This window comes from Primulina eburnea, chromosome 4, assembly GCF_022965805.1.
Source record: "Primulina eburnea isolate SZY01 chromosome 4, ASM2296580v1, whole genome shotgun sequence".
NCBI lineage: Eukaryota > Viridiplantae > Streptophyta > Magnoliopsida > Lamiales > Gesneriaceae > Primulina > Primulina eburnea.
The window spans coordinates 33280405-33305009 of record NC_133104.1 but is presented as its reverse complement, the minus strand read 5'-3'; the positions used below and the strand labels follow the sequence as shown (position 1 = coordinate 33305009).

At 38.1% G+C, this 24605-nt stretch overlaps 1 non-coding gene across 1 annotated transcript; it reads right to left on the bottom strand.

Annotated features, from left to right (window-relative positions):
* Positions 1-3689: 3689 nt before the first annotated feature.
* Positions 3690-3795, bottom strand: LOC140831294 (small nucleolar RNA R71). Its single transcript, XR_012117863.1, has one exon. It is a non-coding gene; the product is annotated as a small nucleolar RNA R71 (small nucleolar RNA).
* Between the last annotated feature and the right edge of the window lie 20810 nt (positions 3796-24605).

Genomic DNA, 24605 nt, shown 5'->3' with positions numbered 1-24605 from the left:
TCAGAATCAATACATCTTTAAGGGGTTATGCTTTACCTTGATGTGCTTGACTTTTAAAGAAAAAAATCTCATAGATAATTGGACTTCGACTATGAGAATCATAGCAGAAACATTTGAACTTAATATAGAAAGATTCATTAAACTTTTAGAAATGAGTATTATGATATTAACTAAAATCGCCCAGGACATGACTTCGGCAGAAAAAATTTAGTCCTAGATGGAAAATCACTTAGCAAGATATCCGAAAAAATGGTTATCCTTTTAAAGCACAAATTACATATATGGATATATTATTTCAATAGTCAAGATACTGAGAAGAAAAAGAAAAATACTCAGGCTCTATATAATCTTGAATTACATGATATATGTTTGCTAGATGAATATATTATCTTATTTACTAAATATATATGGAATTCAAGAATGAAGAAAGCAAAACAATGCAAGTTTTCTTCGCCAAAATGCCAAGTCTATGGTGAGGAATGCTAATAAGAGAATACATATATTTCAATCTAGATACTCTGGCTAGGAGAGCCTCTTTTCTTAAAAGAAAATTGGCATAATGATGTCATTTGATAGCATTGCAAAAGAACTACAAAAGTTTAAGGGGTATAATTGTACTCCTTTATGTTGTAGAGAAAGTGATCTTCTAATAATTATTGAAAATGAACTACAAAGGAATGAAGTGAAGAGTTATATCTCATCTATATATCAATAGCGGAAAAAAGTGGAAGGATTTCATGGAAACCAAGAATAATATGGTCTGAAAACAAGCCAGATCTTACAAATTTCGACAAAGAAGTAAGCTATCAAAAAGTAGGATGGTGTATCAGGCATCAAACTCATATCAAAGCTCGGGACGAACACCAACAAGAACAACTTTCAGAATAGCTCACACCATAACTAACGAAAGTTTTAAATATTGTAGTTTTTGTACATATAGAGCAAGATGTCATATTTCGACCATCTGTCAACAAATTGATAAGAGAATAAAACATTTTGAACCGATTCTAGACATTGAAGAAACTGTTTATTACCAAGAAGGATCTAATGGAGAGACATAATTAGAGTTCAACTAAATACGAAGTGTTTCAACATGAAACACATGAAGATTTGTCTAGTTTCTTCCTCCAAACAATCATATCTCAAAACATAATTCAAAAGATTATGATAGAAAACCCTAGCCTATACAGCTATTAATGATTCTCTACAACACAAGTAAAAAGGTTCTTATGAAATTTTGGTTGGAACAAAAAACATAATCTAATATACAAAGTTTCCAGAAGGGAAATACAATCCTAATAAAATTTATGGGAAATTGATAGAGATTCAATTAATTAATTTTGAAGAAATAAAATAGGAACTACAAATATCAAGCGAGAAGTAGCGCATGCCATAACATGGAATTATATTGGAGCAATCTAAATCATTATAAAAACTATTTTTAAATAAAGATTAGCTTCACTTATTGATATTGCTATATGCGATAAACGAATTATTAATATTCAAGACTCGATATTGTCAACTATCTTAAGGAATCTTTGTGAAGGAAAAATGATATGTGTCGTTTTTATGTGTTTTATTGCATTAGTCTGTGTGTGACATACGTTTATTTCAATCACATTCTGTGCATTTTAGAGTAAACATTTGCATTTTATCATATCTCATTCGGGCAGGATGAATTTGCAGAAAAAGTGGCCGGAAAACAAAAAATGGAGCAAAGTATACAAAAGAGAGGGCAACGGACAGAATGAGCGGCGCCCGAGCGGTAATTCTCTACCGCTCGGGCGCGAAAGGTGATCAAGTCCACAAACTCGACAGAAAGGTCGGCGCTCGAGCGGTAGTTCTCTACCGCCCTAGCGCGAGAGATGCTGTACCAAGGCCAAGCTACAGAAGAGTCGGCGCTCGAGCGGTAGTTTTCTACCGCCCAAGCGCGAATGCCGCACACCCAAGCAAGTTTACAGAAGGTGTGGCGCTCGAGCGGTACTTTTCTACCGCCCGAGCGCCATCTATTTTTGGCAAGATTTTGCATTCGATTCTTTTCCTTGTTTGGGAGGATGACTGATATGGGTGGACGTTTTTTGGACGTAAAGGGAATTCAGAATTGATTCTTCAGCCAGCACAAGCTTTTGGGAGAGCACTTTGCGCTTGGATTGAAGATTCGTGATTTTTCGGCCATTGTTCTTCGCAGATTTCGTCTCGCCTAGTATTTCTAATCTAGTTTCTTTCATTTTAAACATTGTTGCATTTATTTTTACTATGAATTCTAGTAGCTAACTTTATTATTTGTTGGGATTAAAGGGGATCCTACCCCGAATGTTGATTTGAATTAATTTATATTTCGATTGTGCGTTATTCTTGATTTTACTATTGTTTTATCGTGTCATTAAAGCGTAGCTAACTTTAAACGAAGTTTTCATATCACGAGTGAGTTCGAGAGAATAACGAGTGATAGGATCGAGTAGTATAATCCGCGGATCTACAATTTACATAGATATATGAAATTGGATACGTGCCGGTAGTCATAGTCCTAAGGGTCGAAAACTAAGGGATTTCAGAGATCGAAATGCTATTTGCTCTTGATAAATAATTAGAGATATTTAATTACTTCATTGAGTAAAATTAGTTTGGCATAGCTCGAGAGAGTGTGTTCAATAGATTAGGAAATCCTGTCGGAAGCGTAGATCACGATCGAACGAATTAATAAATAAACGAGGGGTAGGTGAACCGAGATTCCCAACAAATCCATTTTTCATTGAATTTTAACTCACATTTTAGATTAAATTCTCATCCATTACTTGTTGAATCATTTTACTCGCATATTTATTTGAGTATAGTTGGAATAATCACACAACTCAATTTTCGTTGCTAAATGTTAAATAACTGAAAATAATAATTGTTAAACACAGTCTTCAGTGGAACGATACTCGTACTCTTGTACACTATATTATTACTTGACATCGTGCACTTGCGATTAATTTTGAGCATACAACATCATATTTTTATTGAGGATATCACAGTGCAAGTTTTGCTCGATCAAGTTTTTGGCGCCGTTGCCGGGGACTGTTAATCTACAATTTTAATTTTAGTTATGTCCTTTAGCATTATTTTATTTTTCTTGAGATAACACTTCATATTTTATTACAGATATTTCTTCCAGTGCATGCCAAAGTCACTTGATGTGGAGCTTGAGTTCGATCCTGAAATTTAAAGAACTTTCCAAAGGCGAAGACAACAACAAAGACTTAAAGAACTGATGGAAAGACACGAGCAAGAACGTGGAGAGGAACAGCGTGACAATAGACAAGTTGAGATACCGCGTCGCATGCCAATGCTGGAGTATGCCCAGCCTTCTTTGGAGGGTGCACACCCTAGCATTGTGAGGCCTATCGTGCGGGCGAATCACTTCGAAATCAAGCCAGCCATAATCCCGATGATTTAGAACACGGTCCAATTTGGAGGAACTGCAATGGATGACCCAAACACGCACATCGCGGATTTTCTTGAAATTTGCGATACTTTTAAATTCAATGGAGTTTCTGATGATGCTGTTAGGTTGCGTTTATTTCCTTTCTCCTTACGTGATAAAGCTAAAGCATGGTTAAATTGTTTGCCTGTAGGTTCGATCGCTACGTGGGACGACATGGCGAAAGCTTTTCTCATCAAATACTTCCCTCCCTCCAAGACCATGAAGATGCGGGCAGACGTTACAACATTTGCTCAATTCGATCAGGAATCTCTATATGAGGCATGGGAACGCTTCAAGGACCTACTACGAAGATGCCCACATCATGAGTTGCCACTTGGGTTAGTCGTTCAAACATTTTATTACGGTTTGCTTACTCCTAACCGTACTATGATAGATGCTGCTGCTTGTGGGAACCTTTTGAGGAAGACTGCGGAAGAAGGATATGAGTTATTGGAGGAGATGGCTGCTAGCAGTTATCATCCTCAGTCTGACAGGAACAACCAGCGGAGAAGTGCAGGAGTGCACATGGTAACTGATATTTCTGCTATTACTGCACAACTTGATGTTTTAAACAGGAAAATAGACGGCTTGAATGTGGGTGGCACGGCGATGCGTCTTCAAGAGATATTCTGTGAAAAGTGTATAGGGGAACACTATGCGAAGGATTGTCAAGACGATAATCCATTCTATGTGCAAAATGAGGCACCAGTGAATCAAGTGGGAGTCCAAAACCGCCAAAGGCATGACCCTTATTTGAACACATACAATCCTGGGTGGAGGCAACATCCTAACTTCTCATGGGGCGGTCAGAACAGTCAGAATCGACCGCAAGGAGGACAACAATATGGCAAACAACCGATGTACAGATCTGATCCTCCTAGAGAAGAAAAGTCCAACTTGGAGCAAATGATGTCTAAGTTTATTTCATCCACTGAAACTAGACTTCAAAATCAGGATGCGTCGATAAAGGGACTTGAAAATCAGATTGGTCAGTTAGCGAAGATGATAGCAAGTAGAGAGTAAGGCACCTTGCCAAGTAACACAGAGACTAATCCAAAAGAGCAAGTGAAGGCTATTGAGTTGAAAAGCGGGAAAGTTTTGGAGTCAAGGGAAAAAGAGAAAACTCAAACAGTGGATGAGCAAACTGCGACGTCTAAAGGTAAGTCTTCTAACTCCACACTAGCACCCACTGCACAACCTAAAATTGTTATACCTCCTCCTTTCCCTGCAGCACTTAAAAAAGCAAAACTAGATGCACAATTCGCTAAGTTTCTTGAGGTGTTTAAAAAGTTGCATATCAATATTCCCTTTGCCGATACTCTAATGCAAATGCCTAGTTATGCTAAATTTTTGAAGGACATTTTAGCTAATAAGAGGAAGTTGGAGGATCATATGACAGTCAACTTAACCGAAAATTGCTCCGCTTTGGTGCAAAACAAAATCCCACCGAAGCTGAAAGACCCAGGGAGTTTCTCTATTCCTTGCATGATTGGTGATGTTGTTTTTCATAAAGCATTATGTGATCTTGGTGCAAGTATTAATCTGATGCCATTGTCTGTGTTTAGGAAACTTGGGTTGGGAGAGCCTAAGCCGACGAGGATGTCCTTACAACTGGCCGACAGATCTTTCAAGTACCCCCACGGAGTGATTGAGGATGTACTAGTGAAAGTGGACAAATTCATTTTTCCTGCAGATTTCGTGGTGCTCGACATGGAGGAGGATACCGAGATGCCTCTCATTTTGGGGAGACCATTCCTTGCGACTGGCAAGGCACTGATTGATGTTCAAGAAGGGAAGTTGAGATTGCGAGTGGGCGAGGAGGAGATTAATTTTGATGTCTTTAATGCACTTAAGCACACACTGCATTCTGATAGCTGTTTTAGAATTGATGCTTTTGACTCTCTTGTTTCTCACTATGTGCAGGATGCTTTTAGGGACCTTTTGGAGGCCACTATCACTACTGAGTTGGGAGAAGAGGAATTGGACGATGAAAAAACTGAAATTGTGACACATCTCAATGCCAACCATCCATGGAGAAAGCCAATGAAGATGCGACTGGAGGACCTAGGAGAACGCAGAGATTTGATCCCTCCAAAGTCGAGCATCGAGGAGCCACCGACGCTTGAGCTCAAACCCTTACCTCCGCACTTAAAGTACGTATTCCTAGGTGAGAATAACACATTGTCTGTCATTATTTCTGCTGCTTTGACAGATGTTAGGGAGGACAAATTGTTGCAAGTTCTCAAAGAGCACGAAAGGGCATTCGCTTGGAAGGTGGCAGACATCAAAGGAATCAGTCCATCGATATGCATGCATAAAATCTTGATGGAAGAGAAGTACTCACCTCTCGTGCAACCTCAAAGACGACTAAATCCAAAGATGCAAGAGGTAGTAAAAGCTGAAACCATTAAGCTTATCGATTCAGGTATTATCTATCCTATTTCCGATAGTGCTTGGGTAAGTCCGGTTCAATGTGTGCCTAAGAAAGGTGGGATTACGGTAATCACCAATGAAAAGAATGAACTTATTCCCACGCGAACTGTTACGGGATGGAGAGTGTGTATTGACTATAGGAAGTTGAATGATGCCACCCGTAAGGATCATTTTCCCCTTCCCTTTATTGATCAAATTTTGGAGAGATTAACGGGGCATGAATTTTATTGTTTTCTAGATGGGTATTCGGGGTATAATCAAATCACAATTGCACTTGAGGACCAAGAGAAAACCACTTTCACTTGTCCTTATGGCACATTTGCTTTTCGCCGAATGCCTTTTGGTCTTTGTAATGCACCTACTACATTTCAGCGCTGTATGACTGCTATATTCCATGATATGATTGAAATCTTTCTTGAAATATTTATGGATGATTTTTCTATCTTTGGTGCAACGTTTGATGAGTGCTTGCAGAATTTGAGATCCGTGTTGAGAAGATGCGATGAGACGAACTTGGTGCTCAATTGGGAAAAGTGTCATTTCATGGTACAAGAGGGAATTGTTTTAGGGCACAAGGTTTCGGAGCAAGGAATTGAGGTGGACAAAGCAAAAATTGAAGTCATAAAGAACCTACCACCACCAGCCTCAGTAAAGGGAGTTAGAAGTTTTTTAGGCCACGCCGGTTTCTATCGGCGGTTTATCAAAGATTTTTCTAAAGTTGCCAAACCTCTATCTTCTCTACTTATGAAAGATATGCCCTTTGATTTAATTCTAACTGTTTGCAGGCATACGAGGATTTAAAGGAGCGCTTGGTGACGGCTCCTGTCTTGGTGGCACCGGATTGGGACCTGCCCTTCGAGATCATGTGCGATGCCAGTGATGCTGCGGTTGGTGTTGTCCTCGGCCAAAGACGGAACAAGGTATTCCACACTATATACTATGCAAGTAAGACTCTAGATGAAGCGCAATTAAATTATGCCACCACTGAAAAAGAGTTACTTGCAGTAGTGTTTGCACTTGATAAATTTCATGCATATCTTGTTTTGTCAAAGGTCATTATTTACACAGACCACTCTGCACTGAAATATTTGCTTGCTAAGAAAGATGCAAAGCCACGCTTACTTCGGTGGATCTTACTGTTACAAGAGTTTGATTTGGAAATAAAAGATAAGAAAGGTGTTGAGAATGTGATGGCGGATCATTTATCTAGACTAGAGCTTGTTAGTAATGAATGTGTAGATCAAGCTATTAATGATTGGTTTCCTGACGAGCAACTGTTTGAGATGAAACATTGTCCATAGTATGCAAATTTCGCTAACTTTCTTGTCACAGGCACACCTCCACCAAACCTATCGTTTCACCAACGAAAGAAATTCTTTTCTGACGTGAAATACTATTTTTGGGAGGAACCGTTTTTGTTCAAAATTTGTGCAGATGCCATGATAAGAAGGTGTGTTGCGGAGGAAGAGTTCGATCAAATTCTCAACCATTGCCATGACCGTGAGGTAGGTGGTTATTGGCCAACTCTTTTCAAAGATGCTCGTTCTTATGTGCTACATTGTGATAAATGCCAGCGGTCAGGTAACATCTCTAACCGTCATGAAATGCCGTTAAATAATATCATTGAATGTGAGGTTTTTGATGTGTGGGGAATAGACTTCATGAGACCGTTCTCCAGTTCTTTCACGAAAAAATACATCTTGGTTGCGGTTGATTATGTGTCTAAGTGGGTAGAGGCGGAAGCGTATGCCACTAATGATGCTCAAGTGGTTCTAAAATTTTTAAAGAAAAACATTTTTAACCGATTTGGAACACCACGAGCAATCATTAGTGATGGTGGCACGCATTTTTGCAACAAACTATTTGAAAAACTTTCGAGCAAATATGGTGTCACACATAAAATCTCTACCCCCTATCACCCCCACACGAGTGGGCAAGTGGAGGTGTCTAACCGAGAGATAAAGCGAATTTTGGAGAAAGTGGTAGGTGTCAGTAGGAAGGATTGGTCGGTGAGATTAGATGATGCTCTTTGGGCATATAGGACTGCTTTTAAAACACCTATAGGCATTACACCGTATAGGCTTTTGTTTGGTAAAGCATGTCATCTACTTGTAGAGTTAGAGCATCGCGCATACTGGGCCACAAAAGCACTGAACTTTAATTTTTCTGATGCAGGTGAACAGCGTTTGCTTCAACTGGATCAGTTGGAGGAATTCCGGAATCTGGCCTATGATCTAGCACTGTCATACAAAGAAAAGACAAAGAAGGCTCATGATAGGCGGATCATCGAAAGAGAATTTAAAGAGGGTGAAAGTGTCCTACTCTACAACTCCCGGTTGCGACTGTTTCTCGGAAAATTGAAGTCACGATGGTCTGGTCCATTCGTGATTTCCAAAGTTTATCCATCGGGAGCTGTAGAATTGAAAGATGGGAAGGACGGGACATTCACGGTCAATGCCCAGCGCCTGAAGCACTACAGGGGTGGCACAGTTGAGCCACAACTTGGAATCACCCGGTTTCACGACATGCCGAACTGAGACCGGCCGACAGTCTAGCTCTCGACGATAAATTGAGAACTTAATTTTCTCCCCCTTCTCTCGCATTTGATATAGATTTTCTTTCGTGTCAATTTAGTTACTTTATCTTGCGTTTATTTTATTTTATTTTATTTTGTTTTCTAAAAAAAAAATTTGAAATAGGCAGAGAGGTTCGCGCTCGAGCGGTCATTCTTTACTGCTCGAGCGCGAACGTTTACCTCGGGATAAATAATTCCCGAGAGGTTGGCGGTCGAGCGGTATTTTTGTACCGCCCGAGCGCGACTGCTTTTAAGTCGCGAATTCCCCTTTCCCCTTTCATTCTGCGTGCCCCCTACCCCCCAAATCCCTAACTCACCCTCACTCTCCTCTTCAATTTTCGTGTGCAGGTGGTCAATTCCTTCCCCAATCCTCGGCAACGCGAATATTCTTCGTCGGGACGCACGCGTATTCCATCAATCGGGTCTTCTTCTCCGGCACCATCTTCATCTTCAACTCTTCAAACACAATGGCCCCCAAGAAGTAAAGAGGTAACCCCGGTTCTTCCTCTTCCTCTTCTTCGTTTGATAGAACCCGTTTTGTCAGTGCGGCGGCTAGGGAGAGATATGATCATGCTAAAATACATAGAAATCCCATAGCCGAGAGGGGATTTCGTCGCACTTTTGAAGATAGATACATGACACCTATTGTGGAATTGGAAAGAAGGGGATGGGACAAATTCGGTGAGCAACCTAAGGCGGCGGTAGTCTCTGTGGTTCACGAATTTTATGCCAATGCAGCGGAGGGGCGAAATGGTTTGGAGTTTGTTAGGGGTAAACATGTACCGTATGACTCGGTGACGATCAATGCACTGTTAGGGACAGCGGAGGTTGACGACTCTCACTTCCAGACATTAGTTGCCAACCCGAATTATGATACGATTCTCGCCACATTGTGCCATCCGGGCGCGATATGGAAACCATTGGGCGGCTCGCCGAGTTGTTTTGACGAGAAGTATTTGAAAGCCGAAGTTGCCCTTTGGTATTTATTTGTGGCTCGGAGAATGATGCCGGTTTCGCATAAGAGCGAGGTCCAGAAAGAGCGGGCGGTGCTGCTTTATGCTTTGACCGAGGGATACGCCATCAAGGTGGGCACACTTATCAATTCACAAATCACACTGAGTGCCCACAACAGTCATGTGGGCTTGTTCTTCCCCACCATTGTCTCGGAATTGTGTGCGAGAGCGGGAGTGGTGTTTCGCGAAGATGAGGAGTGGCTTCAACCGATGAAGCCCATTTGTCAGGAGGACGAACAAAGAAAAAGAGCGAAACTACGGGCGGATTTTCCCCCTCGGGCGGAGGATGCCGGTGGATCAAGCACTGCCGTGCCACAACGTCGCCCACCACAACCCCGCAGGCGAACTCAGAATGACAAGATAGATGAAAATCTCGCCTTCCAAGCGCATCAGAGTCAGTTCAACTCTTACGTCACGGACCATTTATCTCACATTGACTCCATGATGCGCTTTTTGCTTGTGCACGGGGGCGTTGACCCGTCGACCATACCACCGACTCCGCTACCTCCCCCCCGTTCCAGTTCCAGTATGATTATTTTCAGCATGGGGATGCGGCAGGAGTGCCACCGCCGGAGCATGATGAGGATGACACTTGATTAGGGGAGTTTACTGTTTCCCCTACTTCGCACTTTTATTTCTTTGCCGCTTTTCTGTTTTTCTTTCTTATCATTATTTCAGTCTAGCCTGTTTATTAGCTTTCATGTTTATTAGTCTGCTTTTGTGTTTGCATTTCTGTGTTTTACGTCTTTTGTGCACTGGGGACATTGCACACGTCTAGTATGAGGGGGTCGTTGTACGTCTTCTTATTTGTGTGCATTCGTCTGTGTCTTGCATGAGTAGCAGTGATGGTGACATTAGTGACTTGGTAGCCGATGATGATTGTGGGGGGAATGAACTGCATGTTACTTAGTTTTATTACACGTCATGAATACCCCAGTGAAATGAAAAGTTTATTGTATATGCGTACATTGTGGGTATTATTAGTAGTGTACACGATAGTCGAGTTTAAGATTCGGTGGGAGGAACTGGAATGACATGAGATGCAAGTCGAGCTGGAATGAATTTTGTTGACAGTTGCGACCGACCAGTGACATGAAATAGCATAGATCATTTAAACCCACCGGAATAGCTTTCGTCCCAATTGTGCATAATACCTCAAGAGTTATCCCTAAGCCAACTAAACAAAAATTCCATATACTCAAAATTTAGGGAGTACACTTGAGAAAATTATGCACCAAAAAAAAAAAAAGAAAAGAAAAAAGAGAAGTATTACAACAAGAGTGTTGTAAATGAAAAAAGGGGATGTAAGGTGTGGGGGAGCCAAAAAGGATGAAATCCTATCCCAAGGCTAAATGGATGGAGAAGTAAGGCGTTGAGGAATGTCAGATAAAAATTCTGACAAGTGCATAATGAAATGATCAGTGTACGTCCCATCTTCTTTAGCCGTTCAAAACCTCATGATATTGACTCCCTAATTCCTGGTGTACAACCTTGAAAATTAGCCGCTTTGTGTTCACTTGTTGGTCACGACTAGAAACAGAACTTTGGGATAGGGAAACTTGCATTGAACTGTTGATTTGGTGGCTCGCATGATTTTCAAATGAAACTGTCTGAAGCACGAGCTAGTGAGACCCACAGCACACACACGACCACACTTTCTGGTCAAAATCAAAATGTTATAAGGTGCTTTAAAAAGGGGTATTGGTGAATGTTGTGATTTGACTAATTGGATGTGGTTCAAACACCCGCTGAGGCAGGAGATACCGGTTTGCTACTTCACCATCGGTTTCGTTAGTTTAATTCTTTCATTTTGTGTTTATTTCGTATTTTGGTCTTGGGGTATAACCTATTTTGCTTGAGGGCAAGCAAAAGGTTAGTATGAGGGGGTTGATATGTGTCGTTTTTACGTGTTTTATTGCATTAGTCTGTGTGTGTTTTGCGTTGTGCATACGTTTATTTCAATCACATTTTGTGCATTTTAGAGTAAACATTTGCATTTTATCATATCTCACTCGGGCAGGATGAATTTGCAGAAAAAGTGGCCGGAAAACCAAAAATGGAGCAAAGTGTACAAAAGAGAGGGCAACGGACAGAATGAGCGGCGCCCGAGCGGTAATTCTCTACCGCTCGGGCGCGAAAGGTGATCAAGTCCACAAACTCGACAGAAAGGTCGGCGCTCGAGCGGTAGTTCTCTACCGCCCGAGCGCGAGAGATGCTGTACCAAGGCCATCGGCGCTCGAGCGGTAGTTTTCAACCGCCCGAGCGCGAATGCCGCACACCCCAAGCAAGTTTACAGAAGGTGTGGCGCTCGAGCGGTACTTTTCTACCGCCCGAGCGCCACCTATTTTTGGCAAGATTTTGCATTCGAATCTTTTCCTTATTTGGGAGGATGGCTGATATGGGTGGACGTTTTTTGGACGTAAAGGGAATTCAGAATTGATTCTTCAGCCGGCACAAGCTTTTGGGAGAGCACTTTGCGCTTGGATTGAAGATTCGTGATTTTTCGGCCATTGTTCTTCGCAGATTTCGTCTCGCCTAGTATTTCTAATCTAGTATCTTTCATTTTAAACATTGTTGCATTTATTTTTACTATGAATTCTAGTAGCTAACTTTATTATTTGTTGGGATTAAAGGGGATCCTACCCAGAATGTTGATTTGAATTAATTTATATTTCGATTGTGCGTTATTCTTGAGTGGAACGATACTCGTACTCTTGTACACTATATTATTACTTGACATCGTGCACTTGCGATTAATTTTGAGCATACAACATCATATTTTTATTGAGGATATCACAGAGCAAGTTTTGCTCGATCAAAAAACAGTAGGAGTATTTTATCCAAAAATTTCCAAAGAATATGGTATATCAAAATTTCAGGTGAGCCTTGACATTGCATTAAAATTCGAGAAAAAATGTTGATGAAAAAAGGTAATAAATCATATTCTATTACTTAACAAGTTTCATATGCTCTTTCTATTATACACCATTCAAAATTATTTATTAGAATTGAGTTTATTGAAATACCAGAAATATTTGAAAAATTTGTAGGAAATTTATCTAGAAGAAAATCGAGAAAAATATACTATTTGGAACAATCTATGAGATATGATAACAAATCATAAATCGGGAAAAACACTTGTAAAAAACACCCATTCAGTACAAAGTAACTTTACAAAAATAGGAAAACTTAGATTTCCAGAAGCATGAAGAGAATTTGAAATAGTATTTAATACCACAAGACAGAGAAATCAATTCTCTTGTAATACCATACACTATTTGGAACAACATATGATGAAAACTTACCAAAGAATGATAAACAATGGAGAATTGGAGGTTAATATCAAAGAAATTACATGAAAAGTGCATGTTCAACTGGTTCTTAGACTTGAGTTTCTCGAAAAACACAAACATTATAAATGACTAGAAAATGGAATGAAACTCATGGCAGAAGATATGATGTGGAAAATTCAACGATCACGAGTTTCATTCTTGATATATATCCCAGTAATGATGTTATATGAACAATATAAACTAGAATGATTTGTTGTTTATATTGATGTAGGGGCAAGAATATGTAGAGCGAAACGAGGAGATTTTCCAAAAGAAATGGAGAAAAAAATAACCTCAAATAACTAGATGATATTTCCCAAAGCGAATATTAATCTTATGCAAAGGATTATAAGCAAACATTCAAATTGGAGATGTAGGACAAACACCTTAGGGCATCCTCATCCGTAGTCATTAATCTATGTTAGTAATCTTCCATCTCTTAAAAAATTATGGGGTCCGCGAGCCACATAATCATTATATTAAATACTTTTTCATTATTAATACACACTCACATTCATTTAATATTAACATTCATTATTTATGGGTCCCACTATCCACTTATTCATGTTTTTATTTATATTAATTAAATATCTTTCTAATTTTGTTTAAAAATTTACAATAAATATTATTGAAAATAAATAGTATTATTATTTTAAAAATAACTTTATTTCAATATTGATTAAAATATTATTAAAAAAATGAAAAAACAGTTGGATTTTTTGCTATCATTCTTTAGACCTATAAATTATTATTATTTAATATAATTGTAGAAATTGATTAGTATTTATAATGAATAAATTATAGCTTTTTCAAATGTAGTTTTTTAAAAATTAAATGAAAAAGCCGTTTGACTTTTTAAATAAAATAATTTTTTTGGAAGGATTTATTTTTCAGAACAAAACAAAAAGAATAAATAAAAGAGCAGTTTGTCTTTTTTGTCCTTTTTTTGTGAATTAATGAGATTAATACTAATAAATTTTCTTGCTGACATGGCAGCCAAGATTAATAATGTATATATCCACATTGGTGCATGAATGTTAATTGATGTTAATAATTACCTATTAATGCACCAATGTGGGTGCTCTTAGTACAAGTAGAAACAACAATGATTTACTGTGGGGACCCGGACGCTAATCATACTCTTAATCAATTATTAGGACAATTTAATCAACTAAAATAAACAGGGTCTAATTTTTTTTTTAAAATGCGGAACGTAATGGAAATCATTCATTATACATATCAGTATATAATAAAGTACAAATCCTGTACCGCATACATTTATTCAACTAAGGATTAACAGCTAAATGTCAAGTGTCCAAATCCTATATCTAATCCAGGTCCGTAGTCTCCACTCTAATCTCGATCTATCTTCATCTCCTCGACCCTGAACATGTCTCACATGTTGTCATGTACACATACAAACAAGACAACAACCGGATAATACCGGTGAGAAAGATATCCCAGTATAAATCAATGAATATGCAATCATATAAACTATATAAAGCATGAAGCAGATATCAGATATATATCAAAATCTGAACCCTAATTAATATCAACTATCAAATCATACTCGTGACTCCACGACTCAGACTAGACTCAATCCTAGTCTAGGGATCCCGGTTTCCAGATGTTGGTATTCATATATCGACCAACAGTAATAGAAGAAACTCCGATTCTATCCACATCGATATAACCAAACATCCAGTGTCTGGACCTATCCGTCACAGACTATGGCCCTATCGCCAATACATTATCTTGTAACATCGTGCAATGTGCCCGTGGCGATCCCGCCACTATCAGGTACTTCTGTCACAAGATTACTCGTCTAATGCATGCTCCTATAAATCAATAGTACATGCATTTTAATCAAATCAATGAACACAACGATAAAACATAATAATAAGTATGTGATTTAGGGAAACTCAAGTATATCTTACTGTTGGAAACTAAATTCTGGAGTTTGACAAAAACATAAATCAATCGATTAAATCAACTAATACGCGAAAGCAAATTCGGCAGCTGGACTGATCAACTGAAATCAGCTGACACAAACTGATCAGCTGAGAACTGATCAGTTAAAACATTCAGCCGAAAATATTAAAGTCTCTCAACTGAAGATACCTCGGGAAAGATCATTCAACAGACAAAAAGACATATCAGACAGCAACTGAATATGGAAAGCCGCACCACATAGAACAACGTATTTCGGCTATTGAAATTAAAACGCCATTTTACAATCAATAATGAAGTAGCAATCAAGAACACTGTCCAAGAAATGATGAAGTGGCAATCAACGGATACATAAATTCAAAGTTACCGTTGAAAGATAAGTCTATAAAAGCAGTTGAAGAAGAACGACGATCTATCAATCTCAAACTTGCTATTACTCTGTCAAAATCTCAGCTCACTCTTATTAGATCTATTCGTAGCAATCAAGGCTACAAGTTGAGCAAACTAGCACTCTGTAATATTGATAATTCAATAAGTGCTAAGTTCAGTTACTCACAGAGATCATTGTATTATACTAAGAGTTTCAGTTTAGGCAGTAGATAAGTCCTAACTGAAGTGGGTCTGTACAAGTGTTGTACTCGATCAAAGTCTTTTAGTGAATATCCTATCTTTGAGATAGAAGGGGTGACGTAGGAGTTATTCAAATCTCCGAACATCCAGAAACATATTGTGTTGTCTTTAATTCAGTTTTTCATTTTCAGTTAGATACTCTATCTTTCAATCAGTTTACTTTCCGCAACTGATTATTCAGTTTAACTGATTGTTATTGACCGACGGGATACTTAGTTCAGTTTGTAATAAAACTGAACTACCTTTTTCGAAGAACATTTAAATTCCTAGAAGTGTTTATTCAACCCCCCCTTCTAAACACTCCTTAGTCAATAACCGATCCTATCAAGTGGTATCAGAGCAGGACATATCCTATCAAAGACTATCTATACTCAATCTGATCACTATGTCCTCATTCAACAAGATTCCTATGTTCTCTAGAGAAGATTTCGATGACTGGAAAATCAGAATGCAAGCTCATTTAGCTGCACAAGACGATGACATGTGGTACGTTATAACAGACGGACCCATGAAGATTTTGAAAGCAAACACAGCTGTTGCTATTACTGAAGGGGCACCTCACCGAATTGAAAAGCCTAGAGATGAGTGGACTACTGAGGACAAGAGAAAGGCAAATCTAGACAATGTTGCAAAAGACATATTGTATAAGACACTGGACAAAGTAACGTTCAGTAAAATCAAAATGTGCAAAACCGCCAAAGAAATTTGGGAGAAGTTAATTCAACTTTGCGAAGGCAATGAACAAACCAAAGAAAACAAACTTTCAGTTGCTGTGCAGAAGTTCGACAACATCAGAATGAAGATAGGAGAAACAATGCACGAATATGATGAAAGAACCAGTTGTATCATCAACGAACTGAATGCACTTGGAAAAGTGTATACAAATAAAGAAGTAGCGTTGAAAGTAATCAGAGGACTTCCCAAAGAATGGGATGTCAAAACTATGGCAATGAGGGAATCCAAAGACCTAAACAAAGTTGAACTTCATGATTTATTTGCTGACCTGAAAGCATATGAGTTTGAACTTCAAACTCGAGAAGGAGAACCATCTACCCCAGCAGCAACTACTGCCTTGACTGCTGTTAGAAGTGAACCAACTGGTTCAGTTGAGAAAGCTGCTGATCAACTGAGCAATGATGCTATGTCACTATTTATTAAGAAATTTGGAAGATTAATGAGGAAAAATCAAGGAAATTTTCAGAAGAATTATCAAAGAAACAACTCCAGAGAAGAGTCTAATGTATGTTACAACTGTGGCAAATCGGGTCACTTTATTGCTAACTGTCTCAAGCCTAAAAAGGACAATCAAGCATCAACTGAAAGAAAGAAGAAAGTGTATGAGCATAAGAGGAGATCTAAGGACGACAAGAAGCCTTACAGAAAGAAACATGAAGTACTCCTAGCTGAAGATAGCAAAGCCAAATGGGCAGAAACTGACAGCGAAGAGTCAGAACCAGAAAGTTCTTGCAGTTCTAGTGAGGATGAGGAAGAAGTAAAATGTCTGATGGCTGATAACATAGAAGATCAATCAAGCGATCAGCAGGTATTTGATTTTAGTTCAACTGATTTTACAAGAGAAGAACTCATCTCAACTCTTCATGACATGGTCAGTGAGTATCAAAAGCTTGCTTTATTGTTTGAAAAAACCAGAGCAAAGCAAGATGATCCCAAAGACGATAAAACAAAAACTGATGAATCAGTTGATATGTTGAGTCTGAAAAGGGAGATTGCTGAACTCAGAAATGAAAGAAGCAGGGATCAATTAATGATTCAAAAATTGTTGCTTGAAATTTCAAAGCACAATGAGCTTATTCAGGCTTGGAACAAATCATCTAAAACTTTAATTAATATACAGAATTCTCAGAAATCAGTTGATGATAAAACTGGTTTAGGATTCTGTAGTAAAGATGATTCGTCTTCCCAAGATACTCAACCAAAACTGAATATGAACAAAGGGAAATATATTCACTTTGTAAAATCAGTTATGGTACAAGAACAAGCAGAGCCGAGTAAACTGATTGAACAGCCATCTCAGAATATGAATAAAGGCAAGAGATGTGGCATTGGATATAATCCAAAGGGTGAGACTGACTCATGGAGTCAGCAACTAAAAACTCTCAGCAGAAAATATTCAAATAACTACTCAAATTACTACAACAGTAAGCCAGTTCAGAGAAGATATTGGTTGAACAATCAGTTGAAAAAGGGCAAAACACATGTTGTATCATCCACACACCATACACCAAGCACACACAGACAAGGAAGGACCATATGGAATACAGCAACAGGACGGTCAGTTAGACTGATTCAAGTCTGGATTCCTAAAGGACTATTCAACTTTGGACCCAAATATAAAAGGGTACCACAATCTTATCTTGTGTTTGATTGCAGATAGCAGGTACAAGCATTGGATCAATATGGTATTTGGACAGTGGATGCTCACGACACATGACAGGAAATTCAAATTTATTATCTCAACTTGTCAAATACGCTGGTCCAAACATCAGTTTGGGTAATAACTTCAAAGGTAAAACTGTGGGTAAGGGTAAACTTATCCATGGTAACTTCACCATTAATGATGTTTTATTAGTCGAGAATCTTAAGTATAATCTGATAAGCATTAGTCATTTATGCAATAATGGATTCTCAGTTCAGTTTGACAAACACTCTTGTTCAGTCAAAAACTCAACTGAAGAGATTATTCTAACTGGTAAAAGAAGTGGAAACACTTACAAAGTCAGCTGGAATGATCAACCTTATGTACCAGTATGTTTTATTGCCTCTAAATCATCTCAAAACTGGTTGTGGCATAAAAGATTAAATCATTTAAATTTTAAATCCCTTGCCTATCTGAGTAAGCATGAACTTGTAACTGGTTTGCCCAAAATAAATTTTTCAAAAGAAAAACTTTGTTCAGCATGTCAGTATGGAAAACAAGTACGATCTTCTTTCAAAAACAAAGGCTGTAAATCTTCATCCCGATGCTTAGAACTATTGCACATGGATCTCTTTGGTCCAATACCAGTCATGAGCTTAGGGGGAATGAAATACACCTTGGTGGTCGTAGATGACTTTTCAAGATTTACTTGGGTTATATTTCTCAAATCCAAAGACCATACGGCTGCACAACTGATTAAACTCTTTAAAAAACTTTTAAATGAAAAATCAGTTGGGATTGATTGAATCAGATCTGATCGAGGAACTGAATTCATCAATCAAACACTTTCAAGCTTTTTAGAAAATACTGGAATCAAGCATGAGCTCTCAGCAGCAAGAACACCTCAGCAAAACGGTGTAGCTGAGAGAAGGAATCGGACTCTTAAAGAAGCTGCTAGAACAATGCTTGCTGATTCTGGTATTTCTCAAAAATTTTGGGCAGAAGCAGTAAACACTGCATGCTACACTCAGAACAGATCAATGATTAATAAAAATCACATGAAAACACCATATGAGATCTGGCATGGAAGAAAAAGCATAATCACTTATTTCAAAATATTTGGCTGTAGATGTTTTATTCATAACAATGGTAAAAATTATCTAAAAGCATTCGATGTCAAATCTGCAGAAGGAATATTCCTTGGATATTCATCAGTTAGCAGAGCTTACAGAGTATTTAATAAGAAAACCTTAAATGTTGAAGAATCTGCACATGTTGATTTTGATGAAACGACACTAATTAATAAGCCAACTGATCAAGTTGAGCTAGCTAATCAATTTACAGATATCAGTCTGGAAGATGATGACTCAGACGAAAGTCGTAATAATCAAAATATCTTTCATACACCTGAACCTGAGATATTGGATCAACCAGCTGAATTGGAAGCAAATCTTGACAATCAGTTAGTGGAGCAAACTAATGAGAATCAGTTAACAACTGAATCAGCTCCAACTGAAACTGAGAACATTCAGTTACCTAACGAAGAATTTGCTGACGGTGAAGCAACAAATGCTGAACTTAGATGGAAGAAATCACACCCTCCAGAACTGGTAATAGGTAACCCATCTGATCCAGTAAGAACAAGAAATCAGATGCTCAATCTATTTATTCATTCAGCTTTTGTATCTCAATTAGAACCAACAAAAACTGACGAAGCTCTTGCTGATCCTAATTGGATTAATGCAATGCAAGAAGAACTAAATCAGTTTGTTCACAACAATGTCTGGAACTTAGTTCCAAGACCAGTTTCTAAAACTGTTATAGGTACAAAATGGGTGTACAGAAACAAACTGAACGAAGATGGTTCAGTTGTGCGCAACAAAGCAAGGCTAGTGGCACAAGGATATAGACAAGAAGAAGGAATTGATTATGATGAAACATATGCACCAGTTGCAAGACTGGAAGCAATCAGAATATTTCTTGTCTATGCATCATTCAAGAACTTTAAAGTCTATCAAATGGATGTGAAAAGTGCATTCCTAAATGGCAAATTACAGGAAGAAGTCTACGTTGAACAACCTCCAGGTTTTGTCAATCATAACTTCCTTGATCATGTCTATTATTTGAACAAAGCGTTATATGGTCTCAAACAAGCTCCAAGAGCTTGGTATGAAACCCTTTCAAAATTCCTAACTGATCATGATTTTTCTGTTGGATGAGTTGATAAGACTTTGTTTAAATTTTCGAAAAATGATCATATCTTACTTGTTCAAATTTACGTTGATGACATTATTTTTGGGTCAACTAACCCCAAATTATGCAAGAAATTTTCCAAGTTGATGCAGGATAAGTTCGAGATGAGCATGATGGGTGACCTGACATTCTTTCTTGGTTTACAAGTGAAGCAACTGGATTCAGGAACATTTATCAGTCAAACCAAATATACCAAGGAATTGCTAAAGAAATTTGGTATGGAATCTTGTTCATCAGCAAGCACTCCAATGAGCTCATCAGTTAAATTAGACACTGATCAAGGGGGAATATCAGTTGAGACGACACTATACAGAGGTTTAATAGGTTCATTATTGTACTTAACTGCTAGTCGTCCTGATATTATGTTTGCTGTATGTATATGTGCAAGATTTCAAGCTAATCCTAAGCAATCACATTTTTCTGCTGCCAAACGTATCTTGAGATATCTTAAAGGCACGGAAAATTTTGGATTATGGTACTCTAAAGACTCATCTTTCAATTTAGTTGGTTATTCAGATGCAGATTATGCAGGATGCAAGCTTGATCGGAAAAGTACAAGTGGATCATGTCAGTTTCTTGGAGACAGACTGATCTCTTGGTTTAGTAAAAAGCAAACATCCATAGCAACTTCCACAACTGAAGCAGAACATCTTGCTGCTGGAAGCTGCTGTGCACAACTACTCTGGATTCAGCAACAACTGAAAGATTATGGTGTTGATGCAAAGGAATCACCAATATTCTGTGACAACACGAGTACAATTGCTATTACATACAATCCAGTTCTTCACTCCAGAACTAAGCATATAGATGTCAGACATCATTTCATCAGAGATCATGCACTGAAGAAGAACATCAGATTAGAATACGTCTGAACGGAACAACAAGCAGCAGACATCTTCACAAAACCATTACCAGATGCTAAGTTTTCTTATTTCCGAAATATTCTTGGTTTAATTAATTTATCTTAAGATATTATTAGTAATATAACTTCACTAACAGAATTAAGTGCAGAAAATAAGAACACAACAAATTGAGAATAATATTTCACTAAGAATACCAACGTTCCCAATTTACAGAAGAAATCATAGATCCAACTGTATCTAGCCATGCCCTAACCCAATCATTTAACTCATAAATCTTTTCCCAGGTTGTCAATACCTTTTGAAAGACATATCTTTCCATTTTTTTTTAATTTCAGTTAAGCGAGGGGCTGACTGATCAGTCACATGAACGTGAGTGCTGCTGCATGCATCAGAATCAGACATGTTGAAATATTTTTGAACTAATGTGGAATCACATTTTTATCACTATCATCTCATTTATAGGAAAAAGTTGTTGAAGAAGTTGAAGAATCACAAGTCAATTAGGCATCTCTCACATTTACCGAGGACATTTAAGATATCAGTTGATCATTATCAACTGATAACAGTTTGAATTTTATTAGTTGTTTCATTATCAACTTATGAAAATTAGTTTTTCATCAGTTCATTTATTTACTTATCAAAACTGATGACTGTTAGCATTTCATTAGATCATATAACAGATAATTGTGTGCAGAAATAAAACAAAACGATGCACTAAATATTTTATTCATCCATAAATATTTGAAAGGATTACATTATCATAAGTTTCCTTCACACTAGCTATCCACATATTCATCCAAACAGCTAGTGCTGAGGACGAAGTTTTGGAGAAACTGTGTGAAGAAGCGATGCTGTTAAGAATCTCCAACTCTTTGCGCAGCATCAGCTCATAAAGATGGCCTTCCTTGAAGGCATCCACCTCTGCAGAAATCTTTAAGTGCTCTCGCACCTCTCTCAGTTGGGCTATCCGCCTGAACGAAGTAACCTTTCCCGAGTTATACAGGAGCTCGAGCTTCAGTAATTCTTCCCAGTAGGTAAGACTAGCATAGAAAACTTTGTCTTCTATAGCAGCTTTCTGTACTTCCAGTGAAAAAGGATCAATGTTTGAACTACTTGCTCCTGCCATTTATCTTTGAGTATTTTCTGCTGATGCTTGTGACTAACTTCTTTATTCTTATTTATAGGCCAGGTCAAAGAAGATGAAAGGACACTCCTTTAAAAGACGATTACACTACCAAACCTTGGCATTTTTTTATCAGGATTATTTTATTTAATGCATCTATTTAGGGGGAATGAAGGTTTAAAAAGTTAACTGAGAAGACAGTTGTTAGTGAATTCTCAACTGAAAGGAATCAGTTTTCCCTAACTGATCGTTCAGTTGATTATTCAACTAATCTTCTCATGAAAGTTAAATAATTAAATCTATTATATTCCACATCAAATGACATGACTGTCTACTAATTCATGATGAATTTCAGTTTATAACGTGTATACATTTTTAACCACTCATTATTTTACACACACGATTACAGTACACGTACACATATTTTTACTCAAAAATTTTACTGGACTGACACGTGTCCGAAAATTCAAACAGTCATAAAATGCTATTTCCCGCTTCATTTCAGTTTTCCTTTACGAGAATTTTATCTTTCTAAAGAACTCTCATTTCTCTTAATTTTTATCTTGAGAGATATCAGAATTTCTAACACTTTCAAATGGCAAACCAGATTCCAGCACATCTTTTGAACGCCATGGCTATCAACTTCAACTCAATTATGTCCATTACAGACGCTGATGTAAAGAAAGTATTTCAGCAACTGGAATCAGCAGGCTTAAAACCCTTTTTGGGTCTCTACGCTCAGGAAATTTATCCCAAAGAGCTTCACGACTTCTATTCAACAGGATTCATCAATTCTGATGAAAACATTGCTGCTACCATCAATAACAAACTAATGATCATCTCTGAAGATTCTTTTGGAGATTTATTTTCACTGCCTTCTGATGGGCTAGCACAAATTTCTGAGATCAAAGCATCGGAAATCGAAGAGATGCAAACTTTACTCTCTGCAGATGGACGGAAAATCAAAGTTTCCGATCCCAAAAAGAAGTTAAAGCACGAGGTGCAACTGCTAGCAGACATTGTAGCCAAAGGGCTTTTGGCGAAGGCTGGGTCGTTTGCTGCTCTGACTCTGGAAAAGTTTCAACTCATCACCGTAATCATGACTGGACGACCAATCAACTGGAAGCATTTTCTATTCACTATTTTGAAGAACATGTTCTCTTCTGCTAAGCAATCCAAAGGTTTTGCTGTCCAGCTCAGTTATCTGCTGAAAAACCAAGGGTTAATTGCTGATGATTCTGACAGATTATCAAGATTCAAGGTGTTCCATGCTAAAAACATTCTACCATCAAAAACCAAATTAGTTCTTTCTCCAGAGAAATTCATCAAGATCAAGAAGAAAATTGGGGTGGAGCAGGCTGCTCCCAAATCAGTCAAAGTTGCCAAGAACTTAACAAAGAAGAAAAAGTCAAAACGGAAACTCACTCTCAGTGATCCTGATAGTCAGAAGATTCTACCTCTTCAAATTGTTAAGAAACCAAGGACACTGAAGACCAAATCAGTTGATCATGATAAACCCACATCCACTAATCAGGTAATGGATACAGGAGCTCAACAGCCAATCCAGGATGTTTTCTCAAAGGAAGTTTCAGTTGCATCCTTAACTGAGGATCAGTTACCATTATCCTCATTTCTGCCAAACATCACTGCATCCAGCAAATCATCAAAACTTCCAGGGGTCAAAGCTCCACTGATTAGTATCTCACCTTACTCTTCTTTTCCATTTGCCAGACCCACCGGAATAATACTCAGAGAAAATATTGACGCAACTACATCAGGATTAACTATCCCACACATTTTGAGTGACTCCAAGGGCAAGAGTAAACTTCAAGAAGAACCCAGACCCTCGAATGCAATTCAAACTCACATTGACCTCATCTGGCAAGAAGTCAATACATTTGCAGCAGAGAAGCACCAAGTTTTTGAGGAATGGGTCAATTTCAGAGTTAATGTTTTTGCTAAGGAACTGCGCAATAAATCCAAGTTGAAAAGATTTATTGATCTAGAACGACTAGTGTTAAAAACAGTTAAGGCTTCCTCTATTCAGAAAGCTTTGCAAAGGAAGAAATATTTCTTTGACTTATCTCGGGAACAAAAGTTGCAGCAAATAGTTGCTGAACTCAGGCAAACCTTTAATCCCCTTAGCCCAACTGCATTCAACGACAAGGCAGTCTATGCTCAATTGGAAACAGATCTGATAACACTGTTTTAGAGTAGGTGCACGTCGGGCCAAGTGTTGGCCGACTGTTCACGATGAAACTCTTTGTATAAACGATCTTTATTTTTAATAATATTTGAATTTATTAATTTGGCGCATCTTTATCTTTATACCCATGCGAGTTGCATAGATAAAGTCCTTGAATATACATATAGTAGAAAGAATATGAGATGCTCATATGATGAGTATCATGAAACTCATATTTGTAATACTGTATATTCTAAACGGTTCCTAGTCGATTCAGCCGCCACTAAGAAGGATATAGGCCGCTCGAGTTAGAGACTAGTATCTGCGATGTGAGTACCATGTTTCATTGGTAGGGGACATTGTGATGTCCGAGCATGCAGATAGGTGCTCCTGGTAGAGTGCACT